Genomic DNA, 27,227 nt, shown 5'->3' with positions numbered 1-27,227 from the left:
TATTTTCAATAATACCTGCCCCAGATCAGAGCTGCCTTTCCACATTAAGATGAAATAGTTATTTACTGACTCTCAGCTCTGCTCTCATCAGGGGGCTAAGTCCCACAGAGAAACTTTGATACATGCTGAATACTCCATGCCACTCTGGGAATAAAAGAGGAGAAAAAAAGGGATTGACATGCAGAAATTACTCAGGTAGAGGCGTGCTTCTCTCCAACACATAGTGATGCTGTAATGCAATGGCTCTAAGCAGGGCTGACAATATTTAAACTGTTTTTAGCTTGAGTGGATTAGCTGGACTTTTCAAAGACTCATAGTTTCTTTTCTTCCCTTTGACAAGTCTGGGAAATTCTGAAGGTTAGGGAAAATTGAGATTGTGACCATGACAACCTGGAAGCCCCTTTTTCCTTCCAGATATAAATCAGTTTGTCACTCTTTTGCATAGATCCAATCTATTCCTATCCACCAGTTTTAGTAAAAATGTCAAACTCTTAGGGCAACTTAAAACCACGCAAACGATGGCTCTGTCCTGCTTTGGTCTCTAACCCCATCCCGGCCACCCATTCACCTGTTCTCCGCCCCTTCTGCTGCCACCTAGGTTGGCTGTGCTCAGTCATGTCTGCAGCCAACCTTCCTGCTTCCTGCAGCCCTCTCTCCTCTCCGTCCTGTCAGTGCTAACCAACAGCTGTCCTTGGAGCTTCTAAGGGAGCGCCATTCACATCACTTTCTTCACAAAGCCTATTACCACCCCCTTGCTTCTGTTCCTCTGTTCTGCACTAAGATAAGTTCCAGGAGGGCAGAGAAAAAGGAAATTCCACAACGGCTCCTAGTACTGATTCCTCAATGAATGCTCAATAAATGTTATTTCAATAGAGGGAGTGGAGGTCGGTAGATTCTACAGAAATCTAAAAATGCCTCAGCTTCTCAATGATTTTTCTCCCTCACCATAGTTGCAGGTGATGCCCACTAGTTCTTTGGGAAATGGCCTGAGCCCCTTAACATGATATCTTTCAGTTTTAACATGATAGGCATCTCCTTTTCTAAGAAGCGATTGTGAATTCAAATGAAGAGAAATATATATGTGGGATTTTAGGCATGTCTGGATGTAGCTGCCTGCGTGTGGTGGATAAACTTCACAATCAATTTGACAGGATTTGGAACCACCATGGAGATACATCTCTATAGATTTGTATAGGGCTGTTTGCAGAAAGGTTTAAAATTGAAGAAGGAAGATCCACCCTGAGAGTGGGTAGTGCCGTCTGTAAGGTGAGTTCCGAGACTGAAGGCAAACATAACCAGCATTCATCTCTGCTTCCTGTCCCACCAAGATATAAGGGAAGAGTGGCAGATGCACACTTCCACCTCCCTGGAGAAGCCCACAACCCTATTATCCCCTCCATGGTAAACTAAATCCCCTCAAACTGTAAGCCAAAAGGAACTCTTCTTGAGTTGCTTCTTGCTAGCTATTAGGTCACAACATCAATCGAAAGTAATTAATACAATGCCTACATAAGTTTTGACATTTTTGCAAAAATAATTCTTATAGTTCATTTTCTAATTCTGTGATGAATATCATGACCAAAAACAACTTGGGGAGGAAACAGTTTATTTCAGCTTGCAGTTGTAGTACATCATGAAGGGAAGCTATGTAGAGTGCCAATTACTGACTTTTTCTTCACAGCTTGTTTATTTCGCTTTCTTATATACCCCAGGACCACCAGTCTAAGGATGGAACCACCCATAGTGGGCTAGGCCCTACTATATTCGTCATCAGTCAAGAGAATGCCCTACAGACTTGCCTACAGGTGATTTGATAGAGGCATCTTTCTCAGTTGAGATTCATCTTCCCTGATAACTCTAGCTTGATTCAAACTGACAAAATAACAACAACAACAAAAGCCAAAACAAACAAACAAACAAAAACTATCCAAGTCAATCACACTTCCATATGGAGCATGTGCCAGCTGATTAACCGAAAGAAGAACTTAAAAATACTCATAACTACCTCTGAGAGTCACCAGTAAAATAAAGGATTTTTAATGTAACCAGAAACTTCAGTGAGTTCTATGCTGGGCACCGGAGAAACTGGAGTCCTTCTATGGGTTCTTAGTCTTGCAAATAAAAGAATTTAAAATGGATTCAGAAGTAGTCCAAAGATGGTTTTTAGAGTTTAATAAAAAAAAAAAAACAAACAAACAAAACAGTTCAGGAAAGCTATAAATCTTGGAAGAAAGAAAACCACAACCTTTTATAAGCAGCCATATGGTATGCAAGCACTACCGCAGCAAAAGGGGTGTGAGGAGGGAGCTTCAGGGAAAAATGGGGGAGCCTAAGTTGTGAGAAAAGGCATTGAGAAATATGTCAACTGTTTTACTCTGTCAGATTACCAGAGGAAATAAGAAAATGCAAATTTTGAAGAACTACAAGTTATATGTAGTTAAGAATCCCCAGGGCAAGTGGTTCCTCTGTTGCTGCACTGTCTGCTGCTGGTTTTGTAGTACACAGTTTTCTTTCCTTTCTTAAAAAGGTTTCCAGATGAGACTTGACAGGATATTAGATGACTCATCCATGAATAGATGCTCGGATTTCAAAGGGTTATTGGTTAAAACAGAATGTATCCTATTAGAATAACAGCCAGACCAGAAACAAGATAAAAGGAACATTGTCATGGGGGCCGTTTGGGGGGGAAGAAGTGGAGGATGCACCAAAATATGTTCCACTTGGGAAAAGGAAATCAGTTGTCCAGAGTCTCAAGCCAGAAGAAAGGGACATGAGGAAGATTGTAGGGGAGAATGATACTCACACCTTAAAAAACAGGGCTTAAAAATGAAAAGCAGTCTTTCTATTACCAAGACATACAGAGCTGAAGAAAAGTTTCCATGTGGGGGCTTGGTGATATAGGAGTAGAGCAGGAAAACTGTGATGCCTGGAAGTTGGAGGGAGAGATATGCTGAGCTCTAGAGTCCTGTGATGGCAAATGCTTGAAAGAAGCTGTTGGATTCTGTGGACCAGGTTCCCCCAATGCATCTCTACTAAAAAGTAAGTGGCAGGAAGGTTGCTTTACATAAAGATCATCTGCCTTAGCTCCCAACATGTAGCAAGGTCTTATATGTACTGTGAACCATCTCTCATGGACTCTCAAACTGGTCCTCAGGAAAGGGAATGAGGAAGTCCAATGTTCCCTTATCTGTTTTTAGAAGGAAAAGATTTAAAGATTAGTTGACCAGAAGAAGATAGTCTATATGTTTCCATTCCAAAGCAAACAAAGCAACAACGGGTTTGTTGATTTACACCCTGTAACCGCAGGAGATAGAGGCAGGGGATTCAAGTCTTGTGTCAGCTATATAGTAAGTTTGAACCCAGTGAACTTAGAGAGAACATGTATCTTTTTTTTTTTAAATTTTAAGTGTTGATGATAAAACTCAGTGGTAGAGTGTTTACCTAGAATATATAAAATCCTGAGTCCACTCCAAAGTTCCAGGGGTGGGGGAAATTAAAAAGAACAGAAGTCAGGGAGAAATTTATAAAAATATAATTGATACTTTCAACTTGAGGAATGCAGCCCTTGGTCACATTGAAATTACAAAAGAATGAGTCTACATGTACAGCAAGTAAACAGTACAGATTTCTTTCGCTCCTCTGCTAAGATAATACTCTAATAATTTCCGTTCTCTACCGGCCATTCCACCACCACCCTTCCATTCCATGACAACAAATTCAGTTCCCCACACCTGTGACTTACCATAGCATGTGTGTGTGTGGCACCTTCAAACATTCAAAAGCTCTTCCTTTGGCTTGCCTGTAATCTCTCGTATCTCCCTTCATCTTTGTTCTGAAGTTCTTTGCAGTAATGTTCTGGTGTGACTCATAACTGATGTGCTGATAATGTTATGCCTTGGTAATGATTAATCCTATTTGCCAAATGATAGTCTATATAGCCTTGTGCCACACACACTGAAGCACAAACACATGAATAAATGCATCTGGGTTTCTTAGGCAGCCCCCTCCCACCTCTCCTCCCAGTCCCATTCTCGTAACCCCCTTCCCCTCCCCCATCCACTTCCCCTCCCTCACCATGGGTACCAACCCACCATGGCATATCAAGTCATAGCAGGAATGGTCCTTCCTTTGTGACACATATTAATGTGAAGCATTAATATGGTGACTCATTGTTCAGACAATGAAACTGATTGAAATGTCCCATACCTTCCTCACAGTGAGATGTCTCCCTTAATTCCAAAGCAGAAAATGAAAGTATTTAACTACTGAAGGCTGTGGTATGAAGATTAAATATTACAGAAAATGCCACTGAGAACTAATACCAGATGAACTCTCATAGGAGCTGTGATGGTGGCTCTATCCTTGCCACCCGTTTTGAGTCATGGTATCAAAACCCATCACAGGCCCAAGGCTAAGCAGGCTTCTCAGTTGAAAGCAATGACTATCTGTTTCTGACATTGAACACTATGTTTGTTTTGTGACTCACCAGGAAGAAAGTATCTTTGTTCCCTAGTGCCCTTCAGAGCTCATAATGTGTTGAGTCACAGATGATTCTTCATTCCCAGGAACTCAAAAAGAAGTTCATAGGTAGCTATGACAAGAATGATGTACCACGGCACTATGCAATGGCCATCTGACTCCGAGGATTGTCCCTGGATAAGTTTTGCTTGGTTCTCTTTTGTAAAGGCATCATACTCACGAGGCCCTGGAATTCATCATATAAACCAACAGCGCCCACTGTATTTAACAGCCATATCCAGAGACATCCATATGCCACCTACTTGTTAGGCTCCATGGGGCCCTCTCTTTGAAATCCTCAATGAAAGTTAGCCCATGTCCACATACCTTTGAATCATCAGAAATATTAAATAGTACTTAGATTCTTGGGTGAGCTGAACAAGGACAGGATGAGGAAAGACTGTTCTTTATATCATCTTGCTCAGGAGCATGAATGAGTGATCTAGAATGACCCGTGTCTCCTGCTGTAGTAATTGTGGAAATACAGTCTCTGAAGAAAAATGTTTTCTTTTTTCTAATTACACATGGTTCAACTCTCTGTACTTCTTAAATTCATTCAATATACCTAACATTTTAGTAGTAGTAGTAGTAGTATTTGTACAGAGTCTTGCCTGTGTTGGACACCAACTCTTAATATCCTTGTCTCCTAAATGGCACCAAACCAAAGCTACAAACAGAGCAGACTCAGACTTACAATGGGAAGAACCTAAATACATCACTGCTAATCATGTAGTATCAAGATCAGCCAGCCATATATACAAACAGAGCAGGCTCAGACTTACACAGGAAAAAGTTTATATATATATATACATATATATCACTGCTAATCACCTAGTATCAAGTACAGTCAGCCCTATGTATCTGCACATCCCACATTAAATGATTCAATAGACTGAAGACTGAAAAACACCATATTAAAATCATAGAGACTTTTGCTCCTCTTATTACTCCATAAGTAATATGGCAGAACAGCATTTGCACTGCAGTGGGCCCTGAAAGCAATCCAGAGGTGGTTTGAGTAGCCTGGATGATGGGCATGGTGCATTGCAAATAAGCTGTATCTAACAAGGGACGTGAGCATCCTTGGACTTTGGTATGTTTGGGCACATTTGAGGTGAGTGTTCTGGAATAATACTCTATAGATAACAAAGATGACTCATTTAAGTCATCTTACTGTTACAGTATTTTGGCCACCTTTTTACTTACCTTTCTCTCGTCTCCTTCCTCTGTAGCCAGCTTGCTGTGACCTCCTTCTGCTCTTCTCAGATTGCTTTCCTTCATCTGTTAGCCCCTTCACCAAAATCTTCTTAACTCTTCATCAAAGTCTTCTTCCCTCTTCAGCTGAACAGCTCACCAACTGGCTGTAGCCCATTTTCCTAATAACAACTGGGAGGCCTAGCTTGTTCCTTTCTCCCAGGAAAGACAGGCCTCTCCTTAGGGGAACTCAAGGACCGCTTGGTAACAATTCCATTCTGCTTCAGCAGTGAAATGAATGTTGAACAAGTCTATAAACCTTAATGGTAGCATTCTTGGATTCTCGTAAGGGATTTCTCATTCTTGTACCCTCCCACCTTTCCTACCTGACAACAGCCTGACTCCTATGGAGAGTGCAGATCTGCAGTAGGAGAACAAAAGGAAGCAATCCCCTGTGCTCTGCAGCACATGCAGGAAACTGTATGGTAAACCAAGAGAGAAAGCGCACCTGGACACAATGAAATGTGAGAATCTAAAGTTATACAAAACAGCATGGAATTCATTCTGGCTGAAATGAATCCCCAGCTGGCCCCACGCAAGCATTTCTCTCTTGCTGAATAAGATACCAAGCTACTTGCACCAGACTGGCATTCAGCCTATTCACCGGCTTCAGTGTCTCCCTGCATTGGTTGCTGAGTGCTAACAGTAGTGATTACTGTTGCTGTATGTGGATCCTGCCTGTCAAAACAGCTGAGTGATTGGCAGGAGGCAGGCATAAGAAGGGCGGAATAGAGTCTTCTAGTATCTATTGCAGTCATTTGCCAGTATAATGTAGGCTTGTCAATTAGCTTGTCAGGCATCAACTTACGTTGAATTTGAAAACAGTAAACGTCATACAAAAGTATAAGTGATTTATATACAGGCCTACAAGATCACTTAAAATCTGCAGTAAAATGAAACAAGATACACTAACAGATTGCTCCTTTTCTGGTTATTACTACGGAGGAAAGACCAAAAAACCAACAACATCAAAAAACAAACAAAAAAAACAAACTTGAGAACAGATGAAATAACTGTTCGAGAGCAATCAGCTTAAAAGCACAAATGGATTCTCACTTCACCCCCTCCCCCAACTTCAGATGCTCCCGTCCATCAATCTAACTAATAATGCTTTGGTATTTTAGCTAACAAAGCCTGTAACCCTCAAATCAAGTCTATTCTTTGGTGCACTTGCAGCCTGACAATACAATACACCACATGATAAAACTGCAGGGAAAGGTAAAGGGGAGGGAGGGAGGCAGAGAGAGAGAGAGAGAGAGAGAGAGAGAGAGAGAGAGAGAGAGAGAGAGAGTGTATTCCTAATAGGTTATGAAAAAGCTACTCTGAAGCAACACCACTCTCATTTGTGAGTGGAAGCTGGCCCTTTGGAATGACACTTTTCAATGGAAGCATTGAAATATTTTGCTTTCACTGCTAGATCCATTACCAAGAGCAAAACAAGTTCAGAGACAAGAAATCAGAACTTGGTCACACACCTAGTTTCTCTCTTCTGTTCAGGCCCTGCTCCGCTATTCCATCATGGAAGCTGCTTTGATCTTGTGCTGCTATTACTCCCTGTCTGTTGACAAGACTTCAGTGTGTCTCCCACTTTCCCCTCTATGCTTCGCCTTTTTCTCAGTCTTCCTGTGTAGACCCTAACCTCTTTCCACAGCTATTTCTTCCTGTAGCTTGACCTCTTGCACTTGACTTATGTGCGTTTTTATTTTTCTTTTTTGTTCTATTCACACTTTCATATCTCCTGGACTCCTGTCCACTTTCCCCTTTGGCATTATGCCCCTCAATTATTTTACTATTTTTTTCTTTACTGCTATTTTTTTCCTACAGAACTTTTAATGTGGTTTCTATAATTATATGTTCCTATGTGGTCCAGAAGGTTGCCACTAAATGGTCAATGCTCCAATTTTGTTTAATTGTTTAACAGATAACTTTCCTAGCCAGATTTTCTGTTCATCCTTTCCCCAATCTACCTGGATATCTCAGCACAAAGCCAGGCTTCCTCTGCTCATGCAGAATCTGACCAGACAGAATTAAACAGAGTACAGAATCTCTCTAAATTAGTCTAGCCTATCACATAGGCACACTGGATTCTTTTTAACAAACAGACACAGGCGGTTTCACTAAGAGCAAATTGAATGTTCCAGCCACTAACACTGAAGTGCTATATTACTTATTCTATTTATGGACTTGACTGAACACTAGCAAATTCAGATTGTAAGAGGTAAGCACAGACATTTCTTTAAGAGAGGTAAATATGGAAGGCTGCAACCTGAAGGATCAGCCTTCCTTGTTGCTTCCTCACTAGCCACGGCTCAATGCAGCCTTAGCCGGTTAGAAGGTGGTGAGGGAAATGTGTTGCGGTATTTTGTGTGCCTTTATTATTTATACAGAGTAGCACATCTGTATACCTTAATAGGTGAGTAACCAAGCTCAACATATCCTATTCCTTACTATGCTATTTTACTTAAAACTACAAATGGAATGTTTTCCCTAAGGAATATAGAAATCTCTTCAAATCTCTTCAGCTACTTACTCATTATCAACAAAACCTAGATAACAAACTTGGGGATTATGTACACTGAGCTACCACCTTCCACGCTCTGAAGTGTTGGTATATCCTAAGGAAATTTCTGCAGAGAGGCACACTGACCAGCTCATTATTTATCATTGACACGGTCAGCATAATATCTCAAGTACAAGGGTCATCACTCCTGGCAGCTTACTTTCAAAAGCTGAATAAAATTAGAAACATCGAAAGAAGGAACAGCTGTACAAATAAAAAATGTTTATGGGCTAGGCACATACAGGTAATCCCAACATGTAAAGACCAGCCCAGGATAATAGCATGACCATGTGTCAAAAATAAAGCAAAAGCCACTGACAGACACAGACGACTCTCCAGCAGAGACAAACCTCCCACCTCCCGTTGCCAAAGAAGTTACGTGAAAGTGTGAGAAATAAATACATGAAATCAGACCAGAGTCTACATCCCAGTTCTACTGCTACTGGGCCAGTTAATTATTCCTATGATTTTCGGTTTCTTTTGTTTTCATCTGGATACAAGTGATCATTTCCAATACCTTCAAAGTGAAAAGTACTAAGAAAAAATTTCGTAAATGCCATTTCCTTTCTCTCATCCATATATGCTAGCCCAGATGGCCATCCTACTGTCACTCCTATTTGCTTCTTTGTGACCTCAACCAACCCAGTTCAGGGCCTTTTTGTGGGGCCTTGAAGCTTGCCCCCCCCCTCGTTGGAGGACTCACACCCACAAATCTTCTCATGGTTAAGTCTCCATCATTCAACTCTAAACCCCAATTTCTCTGACTCAGAAGAAAAGGCAGCCTTGTCCCAGTGGCTCCTCATCTCACTGCTGTGGCACCCTCTTTATAGTGCTTATTGCTGAACATTAGCTCATTGTATTATTTGTCAGCTCCATTATTTATAGATTGCTCACACTCTCTCTCTCTCTCTCCTGTAAAAGGAGAGACCCCGAACACCTCATTCACTGCCAAACCATCCCTATATTTAAACCTGACTCTGAGCAACAAAGAGCCAGGGGAGTGGATGAGACCATTATAATCTAGTAAAAGCAACCTGGCTGCAGCATGGAAAATGGACTGAGTCCGGAAAAGGCAAAGCCAGGGAGACAGGAAAAAGATTAGTGTTTGCCAGGGTCTGATTGGAGGAGGGATGGATAGGCAGAGAACAGGTTCTCAGGGCAGCGGAGCAACTTGGTATGATACTGTGATCATGGATACATGTCATCATACATTGCTCAAAAACCAATAAAAACAAACACCACCAAGAGTCAAACCCTAATATAAAACACAGCTTTGGAGTGATAACACGGTACCTGATGGGCTCCTCAGTTATAACAGAGGTACCTGGGATTCCTAATAATGGGGGAAGCTAGACATGTTCCAGGGAGAGAGTATGTGAGAGTTTTTAATTTTTAAAAACGAGTTGGTGAAGGCAATGCTCTAAACAAAGAGACCGAAACAAGACAAAACTACACAAATAAAAAACAAGCCTAACCTGCAGTGATAGCAAACTCCAAAGGTAGACAGGCTCACATCCAGAGTGATAATGTCCCTCTTAGCACAAAACACCTTCACACTGACCCAACACTAGAGGTAGTACTGTGGCAACTGATCTGTTTAGTTCTTAGCTACATTGATCTACTTCCTTTGTTATTTAATAATTTAAAATATATTAATTTAAGGAGTTAGCTACCACAATAGGTTCCTAAGCTAATTTGCACTTGACTAACTCACAAAGATACTGTATACAACATACTACTAAAATACATTGACTTTCTCATTCAATGATTTCTGGCCAGCCTCCTAGACTCTTGTGGTCATTTTGATTACATGCTGAATTGGCTAATCATGACTGTCAACATGACTGGATTTGAAACCACCAAGTCGGAGCAGCTCCAATGGGTTGATGAAGGTGTTTTCAGAGAGGATGAACTGCTGAGGGAAGACCCTCCCTCAGATCTGGCACCTTCTTATGAGCAGCTCAATTGGCACTAGCCTCCAGCTTCTTCAGTCTTTCACTGTGAAGTCAGTACTGGTGACTCTCCAAGGAGCTGTAGACCTTCAGCAGCATGCTGATTCTCCTGAGACATCCAGGTTCACAGAGTAAGCAGATACCCAGTTCTCTGCCTCTCGACAATGCAGACAGCCATTGTTTGACTACCCAGCCCCAATCATATAAGCCAAGGTAGTAAATCTTCTCTTCTGAGACATAGATTCTATTTGTTCTGTTTCTTTTGGGAACACTGCCTAATATGCTTCCTCACACAATTTAATTTTTGATTTATCATACTACGTTGCGCATCATCTGCGTATTTTGTAAGTAGGATGTCTATATTTTATCCCATTGCAATAAATGATTCTTTAAAAACAATTAGAGGGTGTAGAGATTTCCAGAATCTACAAATATCATTCATCCCATACTTAAGCTATGCTCTATGTGCTAAATTCTGGCACAAGAAAGAAGCTGCCTAAGAGTTTTTACAGTTCTTTATGGGAAAAAAATATGGAAAAAGTGAAGCAGCTGATGAAAGGAACTCCATTCATCTTTCATTGGTACTTTAACCTGAGATCTTTGCTTTTAGATTTCCTATCACATTTCTTTATCTTATACACAAGGTTATCAAGAAATAATAACTGAAGTTGTTGGCAGCATTGACAAGAAACATGTAGTACCATTCTATTTCCTTTTAGCACCAGTTAAAAGTGACCACACCCTCTACCTTCCTGGGGCTGAGGTGCAAGAGGAATGTTTTTGCAATGGCACTTAAGTGTGCGGCTTTTCAATGAGCAGCAGTTCATTCTCTTTATTGGTCTTTCTTTTTTTTTTTTAATACTTTTATTGAATGTCTATAATTTACATGTCATGCTCACCTCCGCCCAGTAAAGTAAAACAAACAGACAAACAAAAAGTCTTGTCACGGAAGCTGTAATGTCTTTCTTATGGACTTGAAAGTCACACTGCTGCTTTGTATGTGTCCCTCTTATGTCACCTCCTTTTAGTTGCATATGTTCTTTTTTAAGATTCTGAACTCAACCGTCTGCTCCAGACACAAAGCCATTTATTTCTTTGGCTACCTCTTCTGTCTGCAGACTGTTCGTGACCATGGCCGGGGACAGGCAGCTTTGCTTACAGTCCTGGCTGTTACTTGAGCAAATTACTCAGCCTCTGGGCCTATTTCCTCATCTATAAAATATGAGTAAACAGACATACTGCAAGGCAGTGCTGTGAAGAATAAGTTGGTAGCTGATGTAAAACACTTAGCAAAGTGACCAACACAAAGGAAAACCTCACCGTTTGGTGACACGAGGTCTAACCCTCTTGATTTATGTGCTCACGGGGTTGCTAGCAATGCCCTCAGCTTTTCTTTTTTCTTCATAGAACTGTAAATGTGTGTTGTTGTTTAATGTTACTTTCTCCATGGTGCTCTATTTGTTCCCTTGTGTTTGCTTTAAGTCAGCTGCTGAAGTGTTTCTGTAGCCCAGGCACCCACTACCTCAACTGAAGGACACTGGGCTCCACTAGGGCCCACATGTTGGTTTTCTTCTCCATCTTCCTCACAGTCAGCTCCCTATCACCTAATACAGTACTGGCACACAGTAGGTGCATGAGTCTACACTGAAAGAAGTGACTTGATTTAGAGTGCATTTGTACCTATGTCTGCCTGCTCTCCTTTAGTCTAACACTAACTCAAGAGCACCACGCCATTCTTTCACTTCCCATCACTTACACATCACTACCCTCATTTTCTTGTCCTGGGAATAGCCGCGTTCATCTTGCAAGCCAAGGTCTAGACCTAAGAATAAGTAATATTCATCTTGAAAGTTCAAGGAGCATGAAAGTGTCCATGTGATTTTCATATGAATGTCTGCAGTGGATTCTTTTGGTCATTGTCATCAATATGTTTGGCACAAAAGCATAGCAATAGCTTCCATGCTTGATTTTACATTTGATTTCTATCTGACACTTGTTAGCATCCGGCAGTGACAGTCTCAGTATGCAGGTTGACAGGAGGTCTGATACAAACACTAGCGGTCTTTCTCTATAGCTTATAAGGCTGAGGGAATGAATTGCTGCATCACACTATCGTGGTTATTTTGGTGATACACAAAAACCTATTTAAATAGCAAAATTTATATTAAAAGATACAAACGACACTTTAGCTAGACCGACCTGAGACACCAATGCTTCTCCATTGCTGGTGCTATTCGATGTCACGATCTCGGACAATTATGGTAAAGGGAGGAGAATAGTGAATGGCAGGTTTTATAGATGTGAGTGTAAAAAGCTGTCAAAGGCGATGTCCACAACCTAACTCTAAGCACAGACCTTGCTTTTATCCATTGTTGTTTGATGAAAGGAAAACATACAAGGACCTTTCTTATTAAGCAGTATATTAGTGATCAGTGTCTGAGGAATAGCTTGACAATGGACTCACTGCTCCTGAGAGGTGGGTGTATGCATCGCTGTTATCATTTCCCCACCATCTCCACCAGGTTTCATGATGATTGTCTTACAATGTGATGAGCTATGTATGCAGTTTATCAATGTCTGACAAATTATCTCAAGTTTAAGAAGTCAGAGATGCCCAACAAGGCTGGTCCAGGCTTGGTCTGTAGTCTCTCTACCTCACCTGCCACCAATCTTTTACTTAGTTTACTATTTCTACTTCTGAACTTGTGCACATTATTCCTTAAATTGAGATAGGAGTGGTTAATCTACATTATGTCAAGATTTGATTTTTTTTTTACAGTATGTTTTTCTTTGAGGTATTTAAGTGCAACATCTATAAAAGACAACTAATAAACATTTTAAAATAAACTTATAAACACATTAATCTATAACATAAAACTACTAAAAACATTCTTTGTGAAGCAAATAAATAAGTTAGCATGTGTCATATAATATTGAAACTATCAATACCTTGAAGAGGGACATAAATGTATAAGTCATGAGCTAAATGTGGTTGGTTGTGTGTTTTTACGAGTGAAGTTTTCTTGGAACGTGGCCATGCCCTTTGCATGTATGTTTGCTACAGTAACAAGGTTAAGTGGATGCAACAGAGAATGAGTAGTCTTCAAAAATGGAAATATCGTCATCTGTAAATGTACAGAATACAATTTCTGACTTCTCCTGTAGAATCTACAATGTCCTGGGCTTGCTTTTTCAAAGAGACAATAGCTTAGTGGGTAAAATAAAAATCATCTCTGGGCGTGCCTATGTCTGCGCATGCATATGGGTGTGCATACAGATATGTGGATGAGCATATGAAGGCTAGAGGTCATTCTTCAGGAAGCATCCATCTTATTTTGAGAGAGGGTCTAACTGGCCTCGAACTGACCAGAGCAGCTAGACTGGCTGGACAGCAAGGCCCAGAAGTCCAGCTGTCTCTCATTCTTAGCACTGGAAATTACAAATACAGACCATCACACCTGGCTTTTGCACATGGCTTCTTGGGAATCCAACTCAAATCCTCATGTTTGTGCAGCAAGCATGTTACTAAGACATCTCCCTGCCCCTAAAAAATACGCTTTAGTGTTTACCAAAGCCTGTTAGAATCGAAGGACTGTAGAATACAGGCGTAATGTGAAAAGATTTCAAGAAATTTACAATTAGTAATTATAGTTGCTACCTCGGTCATTCTGGTTTACACATATTATTTCCAGTTTTTAAAACAAGCCCCAGGGTAGCTTATGGGATATACATCTACCTTACAGCTACAGAAGCTGAAGCCAACTTTATTGAAGGCGACCATTATAGACTGGGAGTTTGTGTCCTAAAACTCATGTACTGAAGCCCTAACTCCCAATAAGATATTTGGATATAGACCCTTTGAGAGGTAATTAGGTTTGGGTGGTGTCACAGGGCGGAGACCTCATAAGAGAGTTAGTGCTCTCACAAACAAAAATTCAATACCTTGTTCTCTTTCTCTGTCTCCCTCCCCACCTCCTCTCTTTACTAAGCAGGGAAACACCAAGATCATGGCTGTCTGGGAGTCAGGAAAAGTCTCCTCCAAATGTTGACACCTTAAGTCTCCAGAACTGTAAGAAACACGTTTGCTGTTTAACTCACCAAGCTATATAATATTTTGTTATGCATCCTTAACATAATACAAACGCCATGATCTATTCAGGTCCACACTCTGGATTCCAGGTGTCTCCTACTCATGTTTTAAAGCTCATCAGGAGCATCTTGTGTAAGCAATACTAAGTAGTAATCACAATCACAAATACCTCCAACATGCTCTGAGGCCCTGCATTAAGAAAATGCTAACATAAACAAGTGCTTCCAAAGACTTCTCCTCAAAAATGAAAGAGTCGAGGCATTTCTGTTCCACACTCCCCTCTGACAGCAACTTGAAAATGAGAGACAAGATGAAACCCAGGTGATAGAAGACTCAGCTCCGTGCCGTGATCAATGAAGAAGGGCGCCACCTGCAAGGACTCTTGATTTGTATCCAGGGAGACTGAGAACAGATGCAAAAACCTCTTGTCAAGTAGTCTGTGACTTATGTATCTGCTAATTTGTTTTTCTTCGGGCTAAATCTTCTACGGGGATCCTTTTCTCCATGATCCAATCAACAAAGGACAGCAGTCCACTGAGTAAACTGACATGAATGCCATTGAAACTCCACAGAAAACCAGGGCCTTACCTTAGCAGCTTGTCATAAAATCCCCTCTCACATCCTAACCTTTCTCCGCTTACAGCCACATCTTGCTCCTTTTGTCTCCCACTTTATAAAGAACAGAGCTAATACGGATACATAGTTGCTTTCCTGTTCCTTTATACAACTTATATTGTCTTATTAAGATCTCCAAGCTTCCAAACATCCAAAACTTTTTGCCAAAAGGACTATTATTCTCCTAAGTCAAGATCTCTCATTAAACCTGGTTTCTAGCCTCCGATCTCTGCGATCCCACAACATTAGGATTACAGTGGTACACAATTACACTGGGCATTTTATGTAAGTTCTGGGCAATTCAACTTAGGTCGGCATATTACACATTAACTGTTCCTTCTCATTAATCTATCTCTCTATCCCCTAGAAATAACATTAATAAAATTATTGTGCATGCACTAAAGACATAAAGGCTTCGTGACAAGTATGCCTTTGTACTTATCATCCAGAACAACATATAGAACACATCCGCTGAGCTACGAAGTTCCCTCATGCTCCATCCATTCACAGATGCTTGTCACTGCTCTCTGGCATTAATGTTCTGATCCCTATCTATACCCACAGACTAGCGGTTGGTTTTTTCCCTAAAACTTCATATAACTGAAGCTGTTAAGGATGCCTTTGTTTCTCACATGTTTAGCTCAGCATCTTTATAAGATTCATCTACATGTTTCTGCTGCATGCATAAGTAGATTATTCTTATCCTATAGACAACGCATAACTTATTTATCCATTCTCTCCTGGGTGACTGTCTAGGTTATGTCCAGATTTGGGATTCTATGACTATTCGTGGGGATTTTCTTGTGAAGTGATACAGTCATTTTGGGTGGGAAAGCATAGCCAGTATTGAAATTACTGATTATTGAGGGAGCAATTGTTTCAGATCGTTGAAAAGTGAAAAACAGATTTCCAAGGTCATTAGACTATAATGTATATGTTTAAGCAGTCCATGGGCGACTTTCTTGGTTCTGTACCCCTATGCTTCCTCTCCTCACTTCCCAGAATACATTTCCAATGCTTCTGTACTGAATTCCACAAGCCATTTGGGTTACTTTCACTCCTCTCATCCTCTGTGAAGTTGTCATATCTCCAACTCCTGCACCATCAGCCAAAATGTATTTCTTCTCTCCAATAATCTCCAGCTGCATGTTTTGCCACTTCTTCCAGGGCCTTTTTCACTCAGCTATTCCTATCCTGCGCACCACGGCCAAGTTATAGACTGTTTTGTTCCCCAGACCTCACCCACAGACAGTGTCAAGTGTGCCACCAGTACAAAGAGCTTTCCAAATGATGAACTGTTACTTTCATATATATTTAATCTCTTCCCTAAAATTATAAACTCCTTGATGACAGAATCATGTTTTATTAATTTATGCAGAAAAGACACTTCTCTGCATTAAAATAGCTGAAAAATCTGATGTAGTCTAAGAAATACTTTATTAAAGATGCACAAATATTCTAATTAAATCAAATTCAATTTAAGGAATGTGAGAAATAAGCAAGATACTTAAATTTCACCACATGGTTGAATAATCTAAGTTTTATAATCTTTATAATCTAAGTTTCCCATCTAATTGAAAAATTAGTACTTTTTGTTAAAATATAATGCTAAAATGGCAGCACAGAAATGGTATTTTTTCAAGTCCTTATTTCAAATCAGAGCTGATTTCACATACTATTTTCATAATACTCATGTATGCAAATGTAGTCACAGAGATTCGTAAATATTAATCAAGAACACTTAAGCTTTGGTTGCTCCAACTGAGTCTCAATTGATGGAAAATTTAATTCCTTGAAAAGATTGTTGTATTAATACTCAATTATTTCCTGTGATATAGTTGTTAACAACCTTAATTTTTGAATCACCAGGCATTGTTTTAAATGAAAACATCAAATTAATGTAGAATTGGGGAAAGTGTCTAGCTTTTAACATAAAACATTTCTTTTACATTAATCTTATAAGATCATTTGCGCTCAAACTTATTTTAGGAGACTATGGAGCGGTGTTCTGAAATGTTGCTCTGTTACCTCGACTATTCACTCACCTTTGAGCCCAAGGGACCACTTAGAGGATGCTGCCACACAGAGCTGCTTACTAGATGTTTCCCAACATTTTGTTGCCGTTTCCAACACTTGCTATTATGAGAAACGTTTTTTTTAAAAAAAAAAATACCCTTTCATTGTCAGTGGAAATTTACGAGGAACTGCAGACATGACATTGAATTCCAATATTTTTCTTAACTGGTCTGGGAGATGACCTTTCATGTAGGAAATGTATAAGGACAACAACCCAAATTTTAAAAAAGGTAAACAAGCTGTTTCCATAAGAGAAAAATGCAAACCATAGGTAACTGAATCCGTGACTATTACAGCAAAAGCCACATCTTAAAATTCTCTGCAGGGGCCCGGCTCTGCCTCCGTTTCCTGCCTTTGGATTCCTCCCGTCTGGCTGGACTGCCTTGTCTCGCCTCAGTGGGAGAGGTTACACCTAGGCTTACTATGATTTGAGGTGGCAGAGTGGGCCAGTACCCCTTAGGAGTGCCCCCCTTCTCTTAGAAAAGGGGGGATTGGAAGGAGGAGTGTGAGAGTGGGACTGGGAGGACTGGCCTGAGGCTATAAAGTGATTAAATAGTAATGTTTAAAAGTACAGCAAAAACAAAAACAAAAACAAATCAAAACAAAAGACTTTCCAAAGAGTAGCTTAGAAAGATTGCTTGGAGTGGGTCGTAGTTTGATGTGTGGGATGTTTGGGATGTTGGAATGTAGTGGGAGTTTGATGTTTTTGCAGCCTATATTCGTTGTTTAAGAATGGGATTTGAGGCCTGGAGAGGTGGCTCAGAGGTTAAGAGCACTATCTGCTCTTCTAGAGGTCCTGAGTTCAATTCCCAGCAACCACATGGTGGTTCATGACCATCTACAGTGGGATCTGATGTCCTCTTCTGGTGTGCAGGTGTATGTGCAGATAGTGCACTCATATAATAAACAAATAGATCTTTTTAAAATGGGATTTGAAAGCTTTTTTAGAAACAGCCCAATAGTTCATTCTCTCCTTTCTCTCTTCCTCTCCCGCACCTGACTTTTAATCTCTGTTGCCGCGACTCAGTTCTGTTTCAAAAATGAAAGAAATAATAGACAATATGCAAATCAGTGTGCAAAGTTGCATTTCAGTATTATTTTAAGTTGACTCTAACTCAATCAAACGTAAAATCACTACTATTTTGCTATTTAGTAACTATTTGATATCTCTCTATATGCCACCCTCCTTTTGAGTGTGTGTGAGTGTGTGTGTGTGAGTGTGTGTGTGTGTGTGTGAGTGTGTGTGTTACTAAGGGCTGAATGGAGAGCATAGTGCAGGCTCACTAGATTCTTAACATTCACAATTCCCTCCACCTTCTTTTTTTTTTCAGTTTTTCTTTTTTTCCCCCTTTGAACTGTTGTGTTTATTAAGTAATCTGTATGGTTGCAATGCACAGCTCTGAGAATGCAAACTCACTACGGTATTTTAACAACTTATGGCAAGGTGAAAGCACCTTACGTTCTGATTTTTTGCTTTTGAGCATAAGTTACCCAGACTAACCTTGAGCTTTGGTGCTCCTGCCTCAACTTCCCAAATAGGTAAGATTGTAGACATGAACCATATGCATAGTGTGCGATGTAAAATGTAACAGAAAGTTTTTCATTTCAGCTCCAACATGAAAAAAGCCTAAAATCATAATGTCATTCTTCCAAAAAAAAAAAATAGCTGTTGGACAAATGAAAAGTCAATACTTCCCACTTTGGTCAATTAAAGAAATGAGTTCACAGGGAAACCGCCGCCCCCAGCAGCCTGAAGAGAAATCAAATACAGGAAATAACATCCAACGTCAGCTCACTTAAGAAGCACAAGCCGCTGGAACACGTGATTGGTCCTTTTAAAGGACCTGGGCGTCCAACCCCTTTGGGGGTTGCGTAATCAGATATCCTGCCCATCAAATATTTATATTACAGTTCATAACAGTAAAATAATAGTTAAAAAGTAGCAACCAAAACAATGTTATGGGGGGGGGTCACCACAACATGAGGAACTGTATTAAGGGCACAGAATAAGAAGACTGAGAACCACTGAGCTATAGACAAAGCCTGGATTAGTTTTAAGAGACACCTGGGGTCCAGCCTTCTGTGGTTTGACCTCAAATGGCTGCCACAGTAAAAACCTTTAAGAGATTCTTTCCAGCCTAGGGGCGAGCATGGGAGTAGCATTCAGATTGGCGAAAGAAGAAAGTCATCATGTTCAACAGACCCAGAGCACTCTCACATGTTCAACAGACCTGGAGCACCCTCACATGTTCAACAGACCTGGAGCACCCTCACATGTTCAACAGACCTGGAGCACTCTCACATGTTAAACAGACCTGGAGCACTCTCACATGTTCAACAGACCTGGAGCACTCTCCCTAACAGCCTTACTGCTCTGGACAAATTACCTCACTGAAGCCTTGTGTCCTTGGCAGCCTTATTTTCCTGCTCCACCTAAATAGTTTGGGGAATAAACTAATACTTATACCACCAGTAAAAGATGGAAATTTAGGTTTAAGATTATAGAATGCACCTTCTTTGTACCCCAGCTCCATTTAAACAGGGCTCTGGTGTGAAAAGAATAAATTATGAGACAGAGCTATGGAGGTTCTTAGAGAAACTCCAAGACAACAGGCTTCTCATGTCTCTTGGTCTGTCCTGTAAACATGACTTGCAACATTCTGGTAAAAGCCAAAAGAAAATATATTGTAATAAAAACTGAAGCAAATGGATCTCTGAGACCTAGTTGACTCGTATGTCTTTTCATGCAGGATCTTGTGGTAAAAGAATGTTCAGTTGTTCATGAAAAGGCAAAAATGCTTTTTGCTTTAGATGGATGGGGAGTGAGAATCCCCATGGTGCCCTGGGCCTAACTGGGTTTGTATACCCAGACTTGGGCCTTTCTAATAGGTGCGTAGGTGTATGTTGTTTTTCACATAACCTGTTGTGTGACCATATTTTCATATGCTTATTTTCTACCTGTGTATATTTTTTACTCTGGTGTCCCTTAAGGTTTTTCTCTGATCCATTTTTTCTCACTGTTCAGTTTACTTCTCTGTGTAGTTTATAAAGCAATCCTTTATAAAGTATGTCTCTTGCAAATATTTTTTCCTTGTCTGTGTCTTGTCTTCTCATTCTTATGGCAGTGCCTCTCTTACAGCAAAAGTCTTAATTTTAATAAAATGGATGAAGGCTAGCTTACTGCTTCTTTCCTTCTGGGATCACACTGCTTGGTCTAAAAATCTATCGCTAAATATGAATCATCTCAATTTTTCCCATGCTGTCTTTGAGGAATTTTCTGCATTTGTGTTTTGTATTTAGAGATTTGATCCATTTGAAGTTGGTTTTACAAATGGCCCAAAGTCTATGTGTAGATTCAGTTTTTAAAATTAATTTTTAATGAGCATACACAGTATTTGGTTTTATTGTAGCATTTTCAAGCAAAATTTGTGCTTGTTGCTTTTCCCCTTTCCTGCTCTCACCATCCCTGAGCTCCCCTTCCACTCTTCCACTCTTCCACGCTTCCAGCCCCACCCATAAACTTTTCATTTGCATGTGACCTGGGTCACACCTTCCCAACACCTCTTTTTCCCTCCCTTTAAAGTTCATAGTCTGTACCCGCACTTACGTTCACTTATATAACATACATCACATGCACCTTTTGCAGGTAAGCATCCAGCCATTTCAGTACCATATGTTGAGAAGATTGTCTTTTTTTTTCTTTTTAATCAGAATGCCTTTTCCTTCTTTAAAAAAAAAATCCCATGGGGACCACTGAAGTATTATTCATTTTAGTTACAGTGGTTTTGATTTCTGGAATGTTATTCGCTCTTAGAATTTCCATCTCCCTGTTTATGTTATATTTTTTCCTTGCATGTCCTTTTCCATGGGAGCTCTTAGGACATAAATCATAGTTATAGTCAGCTCTCGGCCTGGTGATTCTAACATCCTTGCCATATATGGCTCTAACTCTCCTGCTTCCTCTTTCTCTTGAAATTATGTTGGTTGGGGGAGGATTCGGCTTTGTTTGCCTTTAAAGTGTGCCTTGTAATTATTTTGTGTGACACAGACATCATGTGGAGACAAAAGGTATTATGGCAACTATATCTCTAATGACAAGATGCTAAGGTACAGAGAGAGGGGCAGCATCCTCTGGTTACAATGAGCCTATGTTGCTGAACCATGACATTTTCATGACCTTCTCAGCATCACCTATTCTCCCTTATGGGTGGGGCAGGAAGGCTGGAGAGAACGATGTTGAGTATTTCTTTCCCCTGCATGAAGGCTGCAGAAGGCTCAATAAGGCATGTCCCTTCTCCCAGGGGCTGGCCTCCAGGAAAGCCCAGTGTGTACTCTGGTCAAGAACAATCTCTTCCTGAGAAGAGACCTAGTATAAAAGGACAGACTGCTCTGGGCATATGTCCAAGTATCTGATTTCTTCTCCCCACCCCAGACATATGGATTTTTTTTCCCCTCTCATTTTCAAGGTGAGCACCTACTGAACTTCTGGAGATGGACACACAAACGGACACACTCAGATTTGTCCCCGCTGAGCCTCCAGCAAGTCCTCAGTCATCGTCCTGTTTTCATACCATGGTTCTAGCTCACGTAGCGGTTTCTGCTTCTGCTAAGATGTGAGCTCAGTGATAATCTATCCAGACTGGGGTCCATTCCAAATCCAACCCATTACCTTAACTACTGACAAATCTAGGAGGGAGTCGTAACGATCTGATTGACATTCTGCTTACTGATTGACATACAGAGCCAAACTCCAAGCTCCTTATGGGCTGGATCAGAAACCAGAGCTAAGAACACTGCCAGACACTAGTTAAAGCTAGCAAGCCAGCTTTTGTGGAAACTTGCTATGGAAGAGGAGACTCCAATGCACACTGAGTAAAAATTTAACCAAGACAAAAGTGACTAAAGATTTTCAAGGGAGGACAAAGGGATGACAAAGGGAGGCTGTGGCAAGGGAAAGAACAGAACTGAGTAGAAAGGGGGAGATGATAACTACAGAAAGCAGATAAGTGGACGGTTTTAGAAAACAACTGGCAGTGTAAGCTAGGATAACTTCACTGTTTGGCCATGTTTGTTCTCCTGAGCAAAACTCAGCATGGGATTGCTTTTAAGCCAAGTGGCAGGTGGAGACAGGCTAATATTTGATGAGGATGAATGAATCCATTGTTGAGACAAGGCTTTGAAGTCATGAGAGTTTGTACTTCATCACGGTTTTTGGCCCACCATCTAAACTGATAATAGTACAATAATCATTATATCTCTTGATGGTTTGAGATAGAGCCTTACTTTGTAGCAATGGTTGGCCTCAAACACTCTATGTCGACCAGCGAGCGCTCAAACTGACAGATATGCCTGTCCCTTCTTTCAGATTGCTGGAACATTTAAATAGCCATATGACACAAAAGTTAATACTTTTCTGAAATATTATCTGTCTTTTATTTTTAAGATTATTATATAGTTACATTATCTTCCCCCTTCCTTTACTCCACACAAACTCCGCTTTGTATCGCTCCTTGTTCTCTTTCAAATTCCTGCTCTCCTTTCATACATATTCCTAAAAATAACCCACTCAGTCTATACAAGTCAAAACTTTTTTTTTTCTGACACAGGGTTTCTCTGTGTATCCTTGGCTGCCTGAATTCACTTTGTAGATCAGGCTGGCCTTGAACTCACAGAGATCTGCCTTCCTCTGCCTCCCAGAGTACTGAGACTACATGCATGTGCCACTGCATCCAGCACTTTTTTTCTTAACACTTTTAAGTAAACTATGCCTTTGTCTCTATACTTAAACACCTTTTGAAAAACAGTTCTATTTATCTTTCTGTTGATTCCCTCTTTAAGAGCGTAATTAAACTTTGTCATGTAGGAAGCAATTTATGTGTTGGAGAAATTTATGTTCATGGGCATGTAGTTTGGAGGGAGTTATTTGGCTGGTTTTGCTTTTTACATCCATTCCACCAAACATCTGGATATCTCAGCTTCAGAGCTTCAGTTAAACTTTCTTCTTCAGAAAACTCTCTGATACTGAAAAACGGAAATCAGGTTTTTTGTTTGTTTGTTTGTTTTTTGTTTATTTTTTGTTTTGGGGTTTGTTTGGTTTTTTTTAGCAGTACTTCAGAAATTCCCAGCCCTTTCCTCACTCTGTGCTCCTTAAGTCTCACCTTCTAGTAAAGTGTCCACTTTCAAAGCAGCTAGCAGCATAACGTCATTAGAAACAGGAAGTCTACTGGTCATTTACTTTGCTAGCACACATCCATAATTGTTCCTTAGAAAGTCTTAGACAAGAATTGCTTGGAAACTCATTAACTTTTATACTTGCAAAAAGCAATTATGTGGGCTGGGAATGTGGCTCAGTCAGAAGGCAGTTGCTTCCCAGGTGCAGTGACACACTTGGCATTCCAGCACTGGAGAGGCAGAGACAGGTGAAATCTGACACTTGCTGGCCAGCCATCTGAGCCTACTCTCAGATCAATGACAGTTTCAAAAAGAATGGTGAAAAAAAATGGTGTGTAACCACTGTGGTATAAGACCTGAGGTTGTCCATTGGCCTCCACATGAATATGCACACATGTATGGTTACCTGCATACATACACATACACACAAATGGGAAAATAACATGTTATGTACACTCTCATGTAGTACCCACTGTGGGGTCTGGAATCAATCAACATGTGAATCACATTAACATTTATACAACAAAATTCATGACTATTCATGTTAAATAAAACTGTGATGGACTAAAGTCATACGCACATACAGTTCATCCTCACATAAGCCTAAGTTAGATTTTGCAATAAACCTCATCAAGACTTCTAGCTCTCAGAATAGCATGTAAGGGACTTGGAGCCTGCGTTGCCTTGTGCCTTTTTCATTTCTAAACTGGGATCTTTCAACAAGGATAAATTCCCGTTTCAAACTGACACAGAAAAGTAGAATGGGACTGAATATTATCCCTGCTAATTTATAACGAGATTAGCTTTTCATCTCCTTCATACCTGGTAACACTGTTCCACATGGGGCTGTGTCGTGTACAGATGTGCATACTGTCTAGTTGGTTTTCATGTGGGCTTTCTTCAAATCTCCCGTAATTGTCTGCAAGCTCACGCACGACAACCTCTAGCTCCCATGGTCCTCCGAGCAGCCTGTCAAATTCCTCTGTGGCATGTGCCCTCCGGGGCTGATATTGTGACAAGTATCTGATAGGCTATAGCTCTTGAAATCCATTTCTTATTTAGGAGAGGAGGTAGAGTGACCGGAGGTCTTATGTGGCCCCTCTTCTCTCCCTGTCATGTCACTCGTGGAGGTTTTCTATGACAGGCAGTTTAAGGAGTATTGTGCTATGACACAGCTCGCCTCTCCTCCCTTCAAATGCTATTTTAAATTAGTTCAAATGTAATTTCACTATCTTTTTCTTTTTTTTCCTGCCAAAAGACTTCCTTTCCAATCAAGCCTTATCTATGCATTTATCACTGTCAGAAAAGATGAATGGCCAAATTATCACACAGAAGAAGATTAGAACTCAATGTTTTAATACTTTCACAATCATGTTCTATTCTTCTTCGTGGGTGCTTTAATAAAGGCAGTCAGCGAGAACCAGAGGCACAGTTCTGCCTTGGTTTGAACGCTGGGTTTTCTACTTCACAGATGACCTTAAAGAAGCTGTGGAGCTGTGTTGTCACATAGAACCTCATCTAGGTCCCCAGGAGGATCATTTTCTAAAATCATTCCCTTGGGGAGTATGTACATTGTTTATATTTATTTTACAATTTCATACATATATGCAATGTATTGGGATTACATACACACACACACACACACACACACACACACACACACACACACACCTGTCTCATCCCCACTTTGTCCTTCCGAAACTTTTTTTTATTTAAGTAATTTATTCCAACTACATCTCAATTGTTATCCCCTCACTTATATCTTCCCATTCCCCCATCCCTCCCACTTTCATCCTATTCCCCTCCCTTAGGTCTGTGACTGAAGGGGACCTCCTCCCCCACCTATGATCACAGCCTACCAGGTCTCATCCTGGCACTCCCTCAGAAGCTTTTCCTTCCCAGCTTCTCTTTGTTAATCCACTGAGATCATGTAGACGTGAGTAGTGGCTATTTACTACAGCAAGAACAATTCACCAGTGTTTGTAGCACTGAAAAAAAAAGTAACTCCCTCCTATAGCAACTACTAACTGCCAGTGGCTGCTGCTGATGAGGTAGGAGGCCATGGGTGCCTCCCAGCCATAGTCTTCTGCTTCTTCACAGCCCACAAACAGTGTAGCACGGCCCAGCCAAGGAACAGTGCGCATTTGCTTCCTGTCATACAGCTAGGAAATGGTGGTTCCAAGGGTTCCAACATCCAGCTGCTAGGAGGCACTGACATACTTGTACTCAAAACTCATCCAGAAGGTTTTGAAGCAAAATCCAGAATTATTTGCGCTCCATCTCTCAGTGGCTGCCTTTGAATCACCTGTGCTCCTATAAATATCCTGCCACCCATGTGCCTATAAAGAAACCCTAATTAACTCATTGCTTCACCAAGCTAGACTTGCGTGGAATCATTTCTTTGGCTCTTGGCGCCCTATCTGGGATAAAGCTAAATGTGTTTATGTATCTCTTCCTGCGATGAGTCACATAGCAGGCTGGGAGAATGGGACAGTAGAGAAAGAGACGTCACGAAACCAAGTGACAGGATGAGCCAATGAATAAGCCCTGGCCACAGCTCTGTAAGCAAAACGTCAACAAGTTCTTACCAGTGAGTCTTATTTTCCATGTAGTATATATCTGATTTGTAATACATATCGAATGTGAAATTTTTTTTATTTAATCTTTATTTATTTAGAACTCTAGTAATCTTGTTTGAATCCTTAGACTTGGTGTCTTGGTTTTTGCTTCCTACCCTTGTGGGTGAATTTAGAGTACCAGTATGCCAGTGCTCAAGGCAGCTGGGTTTTTGTAGCCCTTAGCTGTAAGTAAATACGCACCAGTCTTGACTTGTGTTTGTTCCTTTGGCGGGTGGTGCTCTGCTGTTTGTGGGCTCTGGCAAGGCAGAAAGAACTTCATGGCAGGAAGCACTATGGGTAGAGCAAAGCTGTTCTCCAGGAAGAGACTGGTCCCACTATCCCCTTGAAGTGTGCATCTCCAATGACCTACTTTCTCCAGATAGGTTCCACTTCTTGAAGGTTTCATCACAAGCTGAGGACCAAGACTTCAAACATGAGCTCTGGGAAACTTTTAGGATGCAAATCATAACAAATATGACACAAGTTATCTTTGAAATACTATTCTGATTTCCTATATAGAATTCTTCTTCATCATTTCTCTTTTGAGATTATCATATAATTACATCATTCCCCCCCCCACCCTTTCTCTTTCCTTCCTCCAAACTCTCCATAGACTACTCTTTGCTCTTTTTCAAATTCATGGCCTCTTATTCTTTACTTGTTATATATGCCCAGTCTGTATAATCTTCTTTGTATGTGTGTATGATTTCAGGACTGATAACTGGTAATAGATAACCAATAGGTGCACTCTTCCCTAGGCAATACAATTTCTCCCAGTCTCAGCATTCCTTAATTACCTGTAGTTCTTTGCGTAGGGCTGAGGCTCCTAGGCTTCCCACATTGGTGCGTCTACTATTGATTATCCTTTTCCAGCTTATGTCCAGGCAGTAGTGTTGGTAAGATTTTATGGGAGTAGCTACTAAGATTCCTAGGAGACCCGATCTCACAGCAACCTCCCTGATCCTCTGCCTTTTCCTCTCTGCTCCCTCTTCCACAACAACCGCCGTGTCTTAGGTGTGGGAGCTGGGCTCCACAACTCAGTATTGTTGTTTTATGTAATGTTCTCTGTTGTAAAAAGAGGTTTCCTTGATGAGAGGTGAGGACTGCACTTATCTATGGGTATAAGCACAAATATTTTAAAAGTCCTTGTTTTAACACCCAAGGCAGGGGAACTTTCCACATTGCTCTCTACGTATATATCTCAACCTGTATCTAAATCCATGCTCAGAGATAAATCAGTGGCTGAGTTCTGCTCACTCAGCTCAGCCTGTTATTGCTAAGACTGCCAATAAGGTAGCTATTGCAATAGCAATTTGGGCAATGAAAGCATTGGTCTATAAGAAATTGGATTGAGAACAATTTATTTTACACAA

This window comes from Acomys minous, assembly GCF_964271855.1.
Source record: "Acomys minous genome assembly, chromosome: 1".
NCBI classification, from domain to species: Eukaryota; Metazoa; Chordata; class Mammalia; order Rodentia; family Muridae; genus Acomys; species Acomys minous.
Note: the sequence above shows the minus strand (reverse complement) of the source record.